Here is a 16,714-nt window from a genome sequence, read left to right as displayed (position 1 = left end):
ATCTGTGTTCCTGATCCTTACGGTCCTTTTTTAGCAGGGACAAAGTGGAAACCACCTTGAGGGCCTGAATGTGCAATCAACAGTGAAATGGCCATGTTAGGACCTAATGTTCAATGTTAAGCATCCTTCAGCTGTACAGAGTGTTGTGAAAGAACCCCTACTTTAAGTGGAAAAATGGAAAGTGGCAAAATAATTAGCATCATACACCATGTGTGAAAGCCCCCATCGGTATTAACTGTCTTTCCCTGTGTCCATAAGAAGCTGGAGAAAGCCAATTGGAAACAGTGATTGCCTTGGGTGGGGTCTGGGATCCAGAGAGGTGTCCTCAGGAGAGCTCTCCTTCCAACCTGCCCCATGAATATTTAACCAGGATTCTCCAGTACCACACATACTTGTATAATTAAGAAGGTTATAACAAGACATGCAGTCGCTGAGGCCTGTGGTGGGAGTGTTGCTGAATGATGAGAAAGGTCACCTCGCCTCCTAGCATCAGTGTGTGGAGTGTTTCTTCCACTCCATTTCTTTCTTCTGTGTCTCACGCAGTGGAGAGCAGGCCACATGTCCCTGTTGTACCCTGCTCTCCTTCTTCCTATTTGGTCTCCTGTGCAGTTTCAGATTCTTTATAGCCATCATTCATAGCTGTATTATTTTCCATCATAAGTATTTAACTCTCCTGTTTTTTTTTCCATCCCATTTTAAAAGTCATCTCTCTCTGCCTAGGATATCTAGATGTCTCCAGGAATGGTACACGGCTCTGCATACAGGGAGAAGTTGGAGAAAGGGAGAGAGAGACAGAAAGAGTGTGTGTGTGATTGTGTATGTGTGTGATTGTGTATGTGCATGTGAGTTTGTGTATATGATTGTAAATGTGTATGTGAGTATGATTGTGTGATGTTTGAGATTGTGTGCATGTGTGAGTGATTGTGTACGTGAATATATGTGTTTTCATGTGTATGCATATATGTGTGGTTGTATGTGTGTATGTGAATGTGTTTGTGAATGTATGTTTGTGATGATATGTGAGTGTGATTGTGTGTGATTATGTGTCTGTATGAGCATGTGACTGTGTATGTATGTGATTGTGTATGTGAGTGTGTGTGGTCATGTATATGTGTGTATATATGTGTGTTATCTGTATATGGTTATGTGTATGTGTTGTGTCTATGTGTATTTGAGATTGTGTGTATATGTGTATACCTGATTGTATAAATTTGTGTGTATGTATTAACATGTAGTGTGTGTATGTACACACACACTTGACTGTGCACACTTGCCTGTGAGTGGATCAGGAGCTGTTGGAAGCTTTGAAGGTTGTTTAATGACCGTGCTTGGGGTCTTCAGGCAGAAGAGGCTGGGCCACTCATTCAAGGCCAGGATTGGAAAGCTAGGTCAGTAGAGCATTTGGACTTCTTCTTCCATGAAATTCTTGGCAGTAAGTGACCCAGAAGGGTCCTGTACAAGGGCCTGGGCTGCTGGGTTGCAGGCTATCTTTGACACTCACTCTTCCCTTCTCTGGAGAACCGTTTCCACCAGTTTTGTTTTGTTTTGTTTTTGTAATCTGAATATAGGAAGTTTCTGAAACTTTCTGGAAGTATGCTGTCTGTGTAGTTTTGTTGTCAGAGTGGCTTTTGTGTGCTGCAGGGAGAGAGCCATGTCCACTCTATGCTCTGGGAAAGGAAGGTGTTCGCATAGCTCAGGACTTGGCAATCAAGAAATGAACAATCAGAAAGGATTACTTTAAGGGAGGTTCTACTCTGTGGGCAGGGTTAGGGAAAGACAGGACAACCTGGGACCAGTAGCACTGGGAAACCTGGCTGCCTTCAGGCTTGGAGAAAGGAGAGGAAAGAGGTATGGCAGGACTGTAGGGGGAGCAGTATCCTCAGAGCACTGCCATCCTAGGCTGAGTTGTGGCCTGCAGACAGCTGTAGCTGGGGGATCCCCATGTCCTTTCATCTCCCAGTCTCCTGCTGTACCCCATTGCATGAACCCAACCAGCCACGAACCTGAGGGACCTGAGTTGTGCAGTCTGTACAAGTAAGTCTTGAGCCCAGAGCAGTCGGCATGCACCCCCGACCCACTCAGCCCAGCTCACATGACCCTTGTCTGCTTTTCTCTTGGGGAAAGCATCATGGCCCTGGCACAATGGAAGTACAATGCTGCATCAATGGTTTCACCTCACCACAATGATACTGACCAATTCAGTGCCACCCACTGGAATCAAATTCAAGTGTTAGCTTCTGCTTGTGTCCTTTGTATAAGGTGGTGGCGAGAAGGCAGGGGAGAGTAAACAGTTGATATCAGGCTTCATTGCTGTCATCTGCTCAGCCTCAGGCTCAGAGGCTGCAGCTGGGGTACAGTTGGGTTTCCCATCAGGCATGCGTGGTATTGCAGTCTTTCTGCCAGCGCTCTGGTTGTCTGGCTCATTATTACCGTGTAACCTGGTGATGTGAACTAAGCATTGTTCCTACAGGATCAGGATTTTGTTGAGAGCACAATGACCTTAGGTCACTTTGGTCACTTAGTACATGGCCTGTGGGTCCAAGTCCTAGGGTCACTGGGGAAATAGGTGACTGGTATCCACCCAGGGCAGCTCACTGGCTTGTCTGATTCTTGTGGGTCTTTTCTGTCATGGGTGTTGTTTGGTAAGAATGTGTGTGGGGCAAGGGAGTCACTCTGAAGGGTCCTTTCTGGTGCCTGACTTTGTCACCTGTTGCAGTCTGTATCTAGGTCCAGCTCACTCCTTGTGCAGACATGCATACTTGGGGTGCACTCAGCACCCTGTTTCTTCTTGCATGTGATTCTGGGCAGCTACATGTACTTGCTGAAGTGCTGCCCACCAGAATAAGCTCCTTCTGGTTCGCCCTGAAGGGGTTGCAATGCTCAGGCTGTTCCCTCTGGTTTTGGTGTGCTGAGCAAGCCACCTGCCAGGCAGGCTATGCATTTCCCCTCTGTTTGCCACAGGACGCTCCTGATGAGGCATGGGTGTGGGTGGAGATGGGCATGTGGAAGCAGTGAGAGGAGCTGCCGTGGATGGGGGAAAGTGGCAGAGACATGTACTGTGCCCTCTGGACCTGCCCCAGTTCTATCTTGCAGACACCATTTCCACTTGACAATGGGATCTTGCTGGGGACTTCCAGGTTCAGGACTCAGAGGATGATGTGATGCTGCGCTCAGAATGGGTAGTTTGTGTCTTCCTTGGCATAGTGGCCAAGGTCTGGTTTTGGTCTCTGACAGCCCTTACTAAGAGGTCAGGAGTTGCTCTATAATTGTTAGCAGAAATTTTTGCTCTACAACCCTAGGGTTTGTGCTGTAGTCTCTCCCTTAGGGCTTGCTTGGAGGCTCCCACACTTCTTCATCTACAGCAGCTGTTTCTGTGATTGGATGAGCAAATGACAGAGCAGTTGCTAGTAGCACCTAATGTGGAAACTTCTCTCCATCTGGACCCCTCCCCTAGCTGGAAGACTTCCTGGCCATCTGGCAAGAGGTCAGAACATGGTGCCTGAATGTACTTGTGTTTCCTCCACATTCCAGAGAGGCCCAACTAAGTCTTGTGCTTTACTTCATAGTAAAGCCAAGTTTGGTAGGAGGAAAGGTAGCATTTCTGTCACTTAATAGGGGCTATATTTCTATATTCTGGGCTACTGTGCTCTGAGAAGCTCATGTCTTAGGTCCTTGAACTTCTGCTGGGTTCATGAATCTGTGTTGTGGCATGCACACGTCCTGCTAAAATGTGTAGCATACTTACTCAGTTCCTCAGCAGGTCTGATTACCAACACCTTGTAAATTTAATAGGTTAGTGTATTTCCTATGGGCCAGAAAGGCAGCTGAGACAGGGCAGAGAACAATCTCGCTGATCACGCATTGCAGATAAGATGGCCAATCTACTGCTTTCCCTACCAGGTGAAAGCCCATGGCTGCTGATTGTTTTTAGTGACCTGGAGCTGTTAGATTGACAGCTGCACAACAGGTGTCTGTGCAGATGCGGGTCTACTGCAGGTAGCATGTAGGTTTCAGGAAGACTGAGGGCTTTACCTATTTTATTTGCCTACATGTCCCAGGATTGTGGGTCTTCTCCATCAAGGCCTTCAGGTTTAGCACAGCATTGCTCCTTCTTGAACCTACTGACCCTTTGAGTCAGAGCTCAGGGGTACTATCCTGTGCAAGGTGGGCTATTTGGGTCTATACTGCTTCTACCCACTAGATGCTACAGGTGCCTCTGTTGCTGTGGCAACCCACAGGCTCTCCCCGCACCCACAGCTTGTCTGTTACTGGCACCCAGGGAAAGCTGTTGACTGGGGAGAGATGCCTGTTAGGTTTTTGCAACTTTAGGAAGAGAAAGGTGTCTGTTAGTTTGCTACCTGGAAGGAGAGGAGGTGAGGAAATAGACTCCCTTCCACCCTCCTCTCTCCCAGTACCTCCAATTACCTGACCTAGAAGCCTTGGGGGAGGGAGGTGTTTATGCAGTGGTCTGGGGCCACCTCCCAGGCACAGAGAAGAGAGGAACAGAGTGGAGGACATGGAGAAGCCCAGGACGGTGGCCGAGCTGCATCACCAGCTGTTCCTTAGCGGCTGCCATTTTCCCATCTGAGCTGCTTTTACTGTCGCTTCATTTCAGCCTCCCCAGCACCCAAAACCTCATGTTATCCTTTCTGAGTGCTACATAATCAAGATGACATTTGCATTCTAAAAGTTGGAGTCAGGACTGTTCAAGTCTATGTAATGAAACATTTTCAAATGTAGTGTCTAATAATATGAAGGTACCTCACAAAGTTTGTTGAAAGTGGAATTGTAAGAAAAGTTTGTTTTGATGCAGGATTTTTGAAAGCTGTGGGCATGAGGGGGTCTTTAGATGTGCATGGAAAATGCATATTATGAAAAAATGGATTACATCTTTTTTGCACAGAAATATTTACTTTTAAAAAACCACTTATTTACTTTTATTTGAAAGGCAGATCTACAGAGAGAGAAGGAGGGAGAGAAAGAAGGAGGGAGAGAAGGAAGAAGACAAAGGGAGGGAGGGAGAACGAGCGAGCGAGCGAGAGAGAATAATTTTCTATCCATTGCTTCAAACTCCAAATGGCTGCAAAGGCCATTGCTGAGCTGATCTGGAGCCAGGAGCTTCTTTTTTTGCATCTCCTATGTGAATGCAGGAGCCCAGTGCCTAAGGCCATCCCTTGCTGCCTTCCTAGGGCATAATCAGGGAGCTGGATAGGACACAGAGCAGTCAGGACTTGAACTAGCCCTCATATAGGATGCCAGCATTGCAGGTAGAGGATTAGCTTGCTATTCCACAACACTGTCCTCTGAAAGATTTACCTTTTAATTCCTTTCCTTAGTCTTCCATTTCTTCTTTAAGAGGGGCAGTTTGTTCCTGTCTATTGGTCTACTCCAGTAATGTCCAAGGTGGCTGACACCCGGCTGAGACCAGAGCTGGGAGCTGGGAACCCACATAGATGGCAGGGAATCAACTGTGTTGTGCCAACTGCCTTTCAGGGTACAGATTAGCCAGAAGCTGGAGCCAGGAGAGTGAGGAGCAGAGTGGGGGTACTGAACCCAGATACTCTAATCGGGAGCATGGATGTCTTAACTGTTAGACCAAATACCTACCTCTTACTTTCATTTTCCATGAAATTGTTGAAACAGATTCCTGTTAATTACATATTAGAACAAATTAAACTTTTTTTCCCATTTAACATCTGATAATAATTTCATAGTAATAAAAATAATAGCTAACATTTATTTTGCGCTTTCCATCTATGGTGCCATGGTAAGTGCTTTGTAGGCATTAGTTAGTTTCATTTCTTTTAATTAGTTATGCAAGAAAAAGCATGCCTTGCCAACAGATAAATTATGCCATGTTCGCTGGGGACTGACTATACATTAGCACACAGATTCTAATGTGCCTGTGTGGCTCAACATTCAACAGTTGAAAGCTTCTTTCATAGCCCTGTGTTTTGGATTCTTATGTTTTGCACTAAAAATACCCAAATGGCTCATTTTTATAATGTTTGCATTGTGCTTTGAGTGACGTGGTCAGAGGCATGGCCACACGCTGTTATTTGTAAGCGCTTCACCACAAATAACATATTGCTCGAGTGGGCAGTCTCTGTCCCCATGAAATGAAGAGCCAGACTGGGTATAATTGTTGCTCTGTTTTCCTTCCACGTGCCAATTCAGAAGTCCTGAAAACATCTAGCTGTGTTGGATGCAGTTTTTGACCAGATGGACACCATTTCCTTATCTGGCACAAATTATCCTGGGTTTTTTGCAGAATTATTATCCTTTTTTGGTTTTGTTTACAGTTTTCATTAATCTGTTTAAAGATTTTTTAAAAATTATTTGTTTGAAATAGTTACAGAAGAGAGATTCCTTCTGCTGGTTTAATCCCCTGATGGCCTCAACAGTCAAGGCTGGGCCAGCCTGAAGCCAGGAGCCAAGAGCTTTATCTGGGTCTCCCACATGGGTGGGAAGGTCCAAGATCTTAGGCCATTTTGTGATGTTACCTCAGCAGGGAGCTGGATTGGAAGTAGAGTAGTAGATACCTGCCAGTGTCTGCCTCTCTGTGCCGGAGGGCCCATATGTGTACTGGCACACACGGGCAGCAGCAGAGCCCACCCTTTCAGGGTACTTGATAGGCAAGAATCAATAGCCCCCTCCTACTCTGAGAACAACTCTCCAGATATAAATGGCCGGTGGCAATTGGTGTGTAAATCTCCCTGTTCCTGCAGTGGGGCAACTCAGAGGTTCCAGACTTCAGAACCCCCAGTCATTTCCTTGAGAGTTGGGGTCTCATGTATGACTTATAGGGAATACTCAGATGCACTTGGCCTTGGCCTTTTTCTAACCACCTCTTTGTTCTGCCTGCCCTTGTGTCTTTGCCACACCAGGTTCTCCAGCTGGGCTGTACCTCCATCTCTGCCTTCTGGAGCCGCTGGTGTTTCTGGGTTCACCTGGAAGGTGGTCTCTCTCAGGAAGCCTTCCTGAGTTTACCCCCTAACACCCTTGGCCCTCCCAGTGGCCTGTTAGTGGCACCTTCTCTACATGATGTAGTTGGTTGGACTTCATGTCCCTTTACTCTGCAGCGGTGAGGCCCTTTGCTGGTGTTACCCTCTGCAGCCTCTACCCTGGCTCTTGGTGCTTGAGCTCTTCAGCAGATGCTCAGTCCATGTCGTCAGTTCCCCTCCAGTTCCTGGGAGCCTCCTAAGTCTCAGGCCCTGGGCTGGGTGTGACCTGCAGGCTGCAGTTTGCCAGCCCCTGTGCTGTTCAAGGGTCTGTCCACCCAGCACTTTTTGGGAACCTACATCTGCCTGGAACCATCTGTCTGTTACTCCATCTTCCTGGCTGCCCTGTGGTGGGGCATACTTGGTGGGTGTGGACAGTGTTCTGGCAGGGGGTAGGTGTACACAGCACTCCTGCGATGTGGTCTCATTTATGACTTACGGGGGACTCAGTGCTGATGCCCTATTCCTAACTGGGGCACTACCTGCCCTGTGCTTGTCCCGTCATTGCCTACCTGTGCTCTCCTCTACACTGCAGTTGGAACTTCAGCTGGAATTAGGCTGTTTATTCCTCCCGAAATGACTGCTCCTCCTTGAATTTTCTCGGTGTCAGTGTCATCTATCCCTGCATTTTACTTTGGAGATGGACTCATATTAGTTTCCTAACAGGTGCCAATCTATTAGCTGCTCCCTGCTGCCTTTGCTCAATGCTCTTCTGTTCTTGCCGCCCACCCTTCCACCAAGCTCTTCTCTGGTCCCACTTTCCTGGCTTCCCCTTGATCCAGGACCTTCCTGAGAGTGTGTGCTGGCCTCTGCCTCCCGCACCAGCAGTCCCCTCTCTTCCACTGCTCTTCTGCAGGGCTTTATGATGGAGCATGCCCTGTCATTGGCCTGAGCTACAGACTTCTTCACTGTGGCTTAGATCCTTGAACCTCCTTGTGTGCCTCACATCTCAGGATTTGCTCATGACCTGGCTCATTTGGCCTTCACAATAGATAGCAAAGATAATTTCTCTGAGCTACTTCTTAGGCCTCTTAGATGTGTGGATATATGATGCATTGAAACCTGTGCTTCATCCAGCCCCTGTCCCTCAGGCGCTTTCTGTTTGTTGTTACCCATTCTGTAGACATTCACTCCGGCGAGCAGCACAGAGAATTCACAGCTTGCGAAGTCTCCCCTGCTTTGCACCAGAACTCACTGCCGGCTTTGACAAAGGAACACGCTCCCGCTGCACATTGTGAGCTGATTCTCATTGCAAGCCTTTGATTCAGGGAGAACTTCTCGGGAGCAGAGGGACTGCATCAAGCTCGGCATATTCATGCTCACCTGGGGAGAGTTGTTACCCCACGTATGAATGGGAAAGAAGATTTGCAAGTCTGATGTGGATACCCCCAAGTCCCACAGGGGAGGTAGTTCACATCCCAGAATAAAAATTTCTCTAGCTGGCTTCTCTGCACAAGCTCACCTGCAAGAATCTGTCTTTGGGATGCAGGAAAGTCAAGATCTGAGGATTAGGGCCGAGTGTGATTCTAATTGCTGAGCAAATCAACGGATCACAGCAGCACTGGGGTAGAGGCTGTCGGGGGTTCTGGCACTGCAGAGACCTGGTCCCTGCGTTCTGCGGGGTTGGAGGTTCTTCTTTACTTTTTCAAAGATTTATTTTATTTGAAAGGCAGAGTTGCAGAGAGAGAGAGAATGGGAAAGACAGAAAGAGAGATCTTCCATTTGCTGGTTTATTCCCTAAATGACCACACTGGCCAGAGCTGAGCTTCTGTGAAGCCAGGAGCCTGGAGCTTCCTCTTGGTCTCCCAGGTGGGTGCATGGTTCCCAAAGCTTTGCGCCATCCTTTGCTGCTTTCTCAGCCCACAGTCAGGGAGCTGGAAGGGAAGTGGAGTAGCCAGGACACGAACCAGTGTCTGGGATGATGGTGCTACATGTGTAGGATTAGTTTACTATGCTACCACACTGAGCCCGCATGGTCTCAGCAGTTCTCTTAACACCCTTGGCACCCTTGGCAACACTCTGAAAAGCCCGAATTTCCTGTGGTTGCACATTGTCCTGGGGAAAGGGTTGGATTTTGCATAGGATCTGGGGATTGGTTTCTTGGCTTGCCTGGAGTATATCCCCGAGAATTGGGGAGGACCTTGACCTTATTCTCTTCTGGGTTCCCTGCTCCTGGTACGGTGCCTGGTACATGGCAGGTCCTAGTGTACACAGGCTACTTGAAAATGTTGGTGGGAAAATAAAATTAGAGAACAAGTTTATTTGGGTCCAAAAAGAAAAGTGAGATCTGTATAGTTTGTTATTGTAGTGCTCATTTCCCATGAGCTTTTTGAAGATCATTTTTATGCCTGAATTTTGAAGTTTTTTTTTTTAACCAAAAGAAGTTTGATTTTCCATCCCATTTTTCACAGACTGTCCAGTACCTTTGAAAGTGTTGGGTAGATAATCTGTATGTGGAGGAAGTGAATGTCTGTACCAGGACTTGAACCTGTGCTGTTCTGGCTCTGGAGCAAGCAGCCCCATGGCTTCTAGAAGGGCAGTAGCTTCTCTGGTGTTCCAGAAAGCCTGGACTGTGAGTTGAGGGAAGAAAGCATCTGTTCACCGAAGACCCAGGCTGTAACTCAAAAAGCCACATCGCTGCCAAGGAAATCTCAGAGTAATCACCAAGGCAAAGTGCACAAGAGGAGAGACAGATTGGGTTTGGAGGTCCCGACTCTGAGCAGCTAGCCCTGAGGCACGGGGAGGGTGTGGGCCCTGCCAGCCCTGGCATGGGCAGGGGCTCAGCCTCTGGTGCTCCCAGCACTGACTGGGCTGCTGAAGCACATTTTATTCTAGAAGTGCTGTCTGGGACCGTCTAAGGCCCTGAGCAATGCCTTGGGCAGGGGTGCCAAGGACTCAGGGGCCTGGGTCTGGGCTTGGCTCTATCCACTCAGTGTTTCAGTCTCTGTAGAGGTGTTGCTGTATCAGATTGTCGTCTTCCTAGGGTTGGTGCGGGAGTGGGTGAGGGATTATACCTGGGCTTTTAAAGTGGGGAAAGGCAAAAGGCACTTGGGGGAATGTGTGCTGGATGGGGTCTCCCTGCCTGTGTAGGAGGGCTGTGTGGTTGTACCCCCTGCCTGCTGCCCAGCGGTCAGTGCCAGTGAGTTGGTAGGAGCCTGGCTTTGCCAGGAAGAGAGTCTGAGGGACTGTCAGGCCCCTGCAGAGCTTGTCTGTGACTCAGATGAGTGTGTGGGGAGTAGTGTTGGTGGAGGAAGCTTTAAGAGGAGCCAGGGCTCCTCTGAGCAAGACTGGCTCAGCACACTGTGTGCTGGTAGCACAGGCGCTGGTGCTTCTCAGGGAGTGTGTGACCCAAAGGCTGTCCCAGAGTCGCACACACACCTGCCAGGGCTGTTAGAGGTGTTAGTGCCTGCTGTCAGGAGGGAGAGGAGCGATTCCAGGTGTTCCCAGGGCTCCTGGGCTCCAGGCGGAGAGTGTCAGGGGCGGGCTAAGGGTTGGAGGGAAAATAAGGGAAAATGCATATTGAAGTTTCCATGCCAGCACCCACCCCACATGCCTTTAGCCCCACAAGTCCCTCAATTTGTCAGTGAAATGTGCTGGTTCATGTAAGAAAAATCCTACTCTTACTTGTCAAAAGGATGGCTACGTGGTCCACTTATTATAAAGTTGAAGGTTTTAGTCTAGTGGTGTGAGAAATGCTTTTTTTTTTTTTTTCCTTTGCATGGGAAAGGTGGCGTATCCAGTTTTGGTTGCTGTTGGCAGCCATTTTGTCATCACGAGGAAAGCTGATTTGAAGGCAGAAATCATGTATGAGGGGCAGCAGAGAAGACCACAGGAAATGGAAATGGACATCCTGAGTCTGCGAGTCAGTAAGTCCCTCTTTATGGTTCAAGTGAGTTTGTGTTGGCTGCTCAAGTTCTTGGATTCAGTGTTTTCTCAGTCTGGATGGGCTGGACCCCACAGATCCTCTAAATCCTAGAGGTGGGTGGTTTGGCTCTACAGACTGTGTCCTGCAGCGGCAACTACAAACAGGTGGAAAGGAAGGCTTAGAGCGTGGCTTGAGAGACCCAGGCTATGTGTCCTCATGCTGGAATGCTGCATGCTCACCTGTGCCGAGCACCTGCTTTATCCAGCTGTCCCAGGTCCGTTGAGAAAGTCTGTAGAGGCGTTATCCTGTTGGGGCACTTCAGTTAAGGACCTGGTCTACCTTAGGATTTATTGGGGACTGAGGGTGATCTTGTTCTGGAAGGTCTGATGTTACTCTAAAGATACAGGGTTGCTCTTCAGATGGTCTGTGGGTTACAGACTCCCAGTGAATTGAGAAAACATTCCAAGCTGTGTTCTTTCTTCCCGGAATCCATCATCTGTAAGCTGTGGAGCTCATCCTGGTCCCCAGGCCCATGAGTCAGGGGCAGCAGGTCAGACAGCTTCCGGTTTACACATCCTCGGACACCACCATGAAGGCTGCTTCACACATCTCTGGCAGCCAGGGAAGGGACAGATGAGCTGCCAGTGCGTAACTGTGTGTCCAGGTGTCAGGGGATAACATAATGTCTTCACTGGGCATGACAGGTGTGGTGTGGCCTCATGAGGCTCAGGATACGGATGGTCAAAGAGCCCTCCATGCAGGCCCTTCCCATTGGTAGGGAGCTGTCAGGTACCTGCTGCCTGCCTACCCTGCGACGTAGTGCACCAGGTGATGTGTAGAAGAGGAGGTGTGGTCCTTGCCCTGGGGGGCTGCCAGGTCAAGCTGGGGAGAGCAGGCATGTGACTGATGGTCGGGTTAGAGTCAAAAGTGTGTGTGTTCTCAGAAACACGGGAGAAGGAAGAGATGGTTTGGATCTGGGCTTTCTTGGGAGAAATGGGGCTTGATTTGACTTCAGAAGAATTGAGAAAATCATTATTTGGAAGGGAATTATGTATTATTGAATGAACCTTGAAGCAGCCATTCATTGGCTGGGACTTGGAGAAGTTATTTACCGAGAATGTTGAAATAAAATTTATTATAACCAGAATTGGCCTGCCCTGTATTTGTCCTCTATTTAAAACATGTAATTTTTCACAGTAACAGCAGAGAACATGAAATTTAAATGTAGGCTTCTTTATGGAGTCTTGGAAATGACTTCTTCCTGGATGGGATTGGACTGTTGACTGTGTTAGGTTTGGAGGTGATTGAGCAAATAGTATTTTCTATTTGATCTTATTATATTTTAATCACATTGCAAGAAATGTCAGAATAGCACAAAATGAGAAACTTCACAAGCTCATATTTTATTATGAAGTCGGTTTGTACAGAGCTTTGCAAGGGACCTCACTCGCATCGATTTGCTGCGGTGATCAATTATGGTTCAGCCATCATGAACCCTGTGTGGTTGGGGTTTCTGCAGGGCTGGGCCTCAGGGTCTCCTCTCCAGGCACCTCTGCCTGGAGCTGGCTGGGCAGCTCTTTGTTGGAGGGTGTGGTTTGAATGTGGGGATCAGGGCAGGAGCTCCAGGACATAAGCTCACAGCTCCTTTGGCTTTCTAACACATCAAACCTCCAAGGCTGGATCGCATTCTGAGTTCTTCCTTTCTCCTGCCTTTTATTTTCCCCTGTAGGTTTTCCCTCTCCCTCCTACTCTGTCAGCATGGTGGGGATTTGCTGCCTCAGAGAAACTGGCTGGCTGGCTAGCAGGCTTTGATTTTGTCAAACACCATGTCCGTAGTGTAGCACAAGATTTTACAGAAAAGAGTGAGTGGGACAGGCAGGAGGCTGAGAGCTTTCCCACCACTGTTGAAAGGAGGTTACCTTGTCCGAGGTCACAGTCCTCTGTTGTAGTGTCTGAAAAGGCTGTGTCAGTTTATTCTCACTGTATCTGTACGGGTGAGCTCATTTTCCATGTCATCGCCAATACTAAGTATTGTCATCCTTTCTAATTCTTCCCAATCTGATGGCATCTGTATGCTTTTTTTTTTTTTTGTATCTGGTTTGTTACAAATCTTGATATTTTCATTTGCTTCTTAGCCTTTTCTGGATTTCTTGTTCATTTCTTGAGCTAATTTTCCTCTTGAAGGATTCGATAGTTTTAAAATATGCCTGCATGTTCTTGGATGTTCTTCCTTTCTAATGGCAGAAACTGACTCCCATCTCCGTGGATGATGGTTGGATGTGATCACTCCCTTGTAAATAACAGAATGATACTTAAACGTGTTCTCTTGACAGAGAAGAAGAATAACACCCACCAAAAACAAAGGTAAATGTGAAGAACATCCCAGTAAAATAACAACAAGTCTAAATCAATAAACAACCCATTGCTAAAGTGACAGAACCAAATTACCACCCATACATATTAACCCTGAATGTAAATGGCTTAAACTCATCAATCAAATGTCATAGATTAGTAGATTGGATTAAAAAAAGCAAAACCAGCACCTCAGTTTTAGCCCCAAAAGACTCATTTGCGATTCCAACCCCTAGGTCTGTGAGGCAAACAGCTGCCTATGGATTAGACCACTGGGCTTGTGGAATCCCGTGATGGCAGCAGTTAGGGGGTCATGCAGAGGTGTCAGACTTGGCAAACATGAACCAACTCCAGACCTTGAAGGTATGGAGTATTTCCTGAGACTACAGGCAATGTGACAGCCAGAGGATGCATTCTGGAATGTGTGCATGGTCAGGGCTTAGCGTGTCATGCTGTGTCATACACACTGGTGTTCTGCCCACTCTGCACCTGGGCCCCACTGCAAACACACAACAATGTAGCTTCTTGAGGAGTTGTTTTCTCATCATCATCTTCTGTGCATGATGGCTGAGTGGTGTAGTTTGCTTCTCATTGGTGGCCTTTGCTTAAAATACCATCAGCTTGTGAATTCTGCTGGCACTCTGCTCTGCTAGTTACTCACAGACCTGGAGGTCAAGCAGAATGTACCTCTTCTCATCTCCAAGGAAGTGTGGATGCAGCCAGTAGGACTGCTTGGGGCTGGGCCTCATGAGCTGTACTGAGGAGTGGCATGCCACTTGGATTCCATAATTTATGCTAAACATTGGAACAAGGTACCAAGGGTTTTCTGACTCTTCCCTCCCACCTACCCACCTCCCATCCTGTTTGAGGTAACAGCGTGTGCTATTTTAATTTTTTACAGATTTCTTTATTTTAAAATGTATTTATTTATTTAATTATTCCATGATACAGTTTCATAGGTTCCATTCCCCCTTCCCAAATCTCTACCCCCTGTTAATTTCCCCATGTCATTATTATAATATAGTCCTTCACAATTAGTCGGTATTTAGGTGTATCTGGACATTGTGGGCATGGACAATGGCAGAGAGTCCAACATCTTATTGCGAAGATACGTTTAGCAGTTCCGTTGGGAGTCCATCTTTGATTTGGAAGTACAGATGCACACTGCATTGTATTTTCACATCTGGATGTGATAGTCTCTGCTACAAGTTACTATACATCCCCTTAAATGAAAAGCCATAAAACAGAATCAACAGCAGAGAGAAAAACAGAAAATTGACATCAACATGAAGTTAAATAATGTGCTACTGAATGACAAATGTGTCACTGAAGGTACGAAAAGAACTTCCTGAAGCAGATGTTACTGTGTGACCTGTGAGTCAGTGGAAATTAATAAGAAAAGCAAAAACTCTTTGAATGAATGAAAGTAAAAACAAAATATCAACCCCTCTGAAATGTATCAAAATAGCATTGAAAGGGCTATTGATGCTGTATTTCGCATGAAGTTTGCCTTATATCAGAGAGAAATATGATACTTGTCCTTTGGGGATTGACTTGTTTCACTGAGAATAGTGGTCTCTAGCTGGGACCATTTAGTTGCAAATGATAGGATTTCAGTTTTTTTTTAATGCCTAAGTAGTATTCCACAGAGTAGGTGTACCACAGTTTCTGTATCCGTTCTTCTTTTTTTTTTTTTTTATTTTTTTTTTTTAAAGATTTATTTTTATTATTTTTTTATTGGAAAGGCGGATGTACAGAGAGAGAGACAGAGAGGAAGATCTTCCGTCCGATGATTCACTCCCCAAGTGAGCGCAACGGGTCGATACTATGCCAATCCGAAGCCAGGAGCCTCTTCCGGGTCTCCCACGTGGGTGCAGGTTCCCAAAGCTTTGGGCCGTCCTCCACTGCTTTCCCAGGCCACAGGCAGGGAGCTGGAAGGGAAGTGGGGCTGCCGGGATTAGAACCGGTGCCCATATGGGATCCCGGCGTGCAAGGCGAGGACCTTTAACCACTTGCGCCACCGCGCCGGGCCCTATCCGTTCTTCTTTTGATGGGCATCTGGATTGTTTCCATGTGTTTGCTGTTGTAGATTATGCTGCTGTGAATAGAGGATTACAGATCCCTTTTTCATATGCAGAGTTCATTTCTTTTGGATATATTTCCAGGAGTGGAATAGCTGGGTCATATAGCAGGTAAATTTTAGTTCTCTTAGCGTTCTCCGTATATACTGACTTCCACAGTGGTTCTACTAGCTTACACTCCCACCAGCAGTGAAGGAGGGTGCCTTTTTTCCACATCCACACCAGCAAGTGTTAGAGTTCTTAATGTAAGCCAATCTCACTGGAGTTAGGTGGAACCTCAGTGTGGTTTTCATTTGTACTTCCCTGACGGCTAAGGAGCCTGAGCATTTTTTCATGTTTATTAGCGACTTGAATTTGTTCTTTTGAAAAATGTCTGTTCATTTCTTTTGCTCATTTCTTCACAGGGTTGCTGTCATCAGGTTTCTGGAGCTCTTTGTAAATCCTGGATATTAGTCCCCTGTGGGTGTGTTGTGTGCAAAGACTTTCTCCCATTCCATTGGTTGCTTCTTCACTTTGTTGATCATCTCCTTTGCTGTACAGAAGCTTTTTAGGTTGATGTAGTCCCATTTGTTTATTTTGGCTTTGAGTGTCTGTGCTTTTGGTGACTTTTCTAAGAAATCTTTCCCTATTCCTGTATCTTGTAGAGTGCTTTCAATGTTTTCTTCTAATAGTTTGACGGTGTCTGGGTGCAGATTTAGGTCCTTGATTCATTTAGAGCTGATTTTTATATAAGGTGACAAGTCGAAGTTTTGCTTCTTACCTCTTCAGGCTGCTATCCAATTGTCCCAACAGCATTTGTTGGAAAAACCAGGCTTTCCCCCCTAGAAGAGGCAGTTACAGAGAGAACGGAAGGGACAGAAAGACAGAAAGATCTTCTACCTGCTGGTTTACTCCTCAGGTGGCCACAAAGGTCATGGCTAGACTGCTCTGAGGCCAGGAACTTCACCTCATTTTCTCATGTGAGTGGCAAGGACCTAAGACCATCTGCTACTTTTCCTAGGCACGTTAGCAGGAAGCTGGATAGGAAGTAGAGCAACTGCAACATGAATTGGTGCCCATATGGAATGCTGGCATTACAGACAATGGGTTTTCTTGTTATGGGTTTTCTTGTATGCTCAGTCTTAGTTTTACAAAATTTGTGATCTGGTAGTTGTGGAAGATGGACTGCAGAAGGCTGGTGCATTCCCTGATTGGGAGGTGATGAGAGTTTCAACTAGGGTCAGGAACCAGCAGGAAGCAGGATGGTTAGGGACAAGTGACTCTTGTTTGGGGCCTGCATTGCTTCTTTAGGCCTGGAACCTCACTTCCCCCTCTGGCCAAGGTATTGTCTGGTGGTGGCTCATAGCCATCTCGTTTTCTAAGAACCACCCCTGGACAAAAGGAGTTGCATTGTCCAAAGGGTGGTGGCCATGCAA

The sequence above is a fragment of the Ochotona curzoniae genome, unplaced genomic scaffold (assembly GCF_017591425.1).
Source record: "Ochotona curzoniae isolate NIBS_2020 unplaced genomic scaffold, NIBS_Ocur_1.0 contig_1, whole genome shotgun sequence".
NCBI lineage: Eukaryota > Metazoa > Chordata > Mammalia > Lagomorpha > Ochotonidae > Ochotona > Ochotona curzoniae.
Note: the sequence above shows the minus strand (reverse complement) of the source record.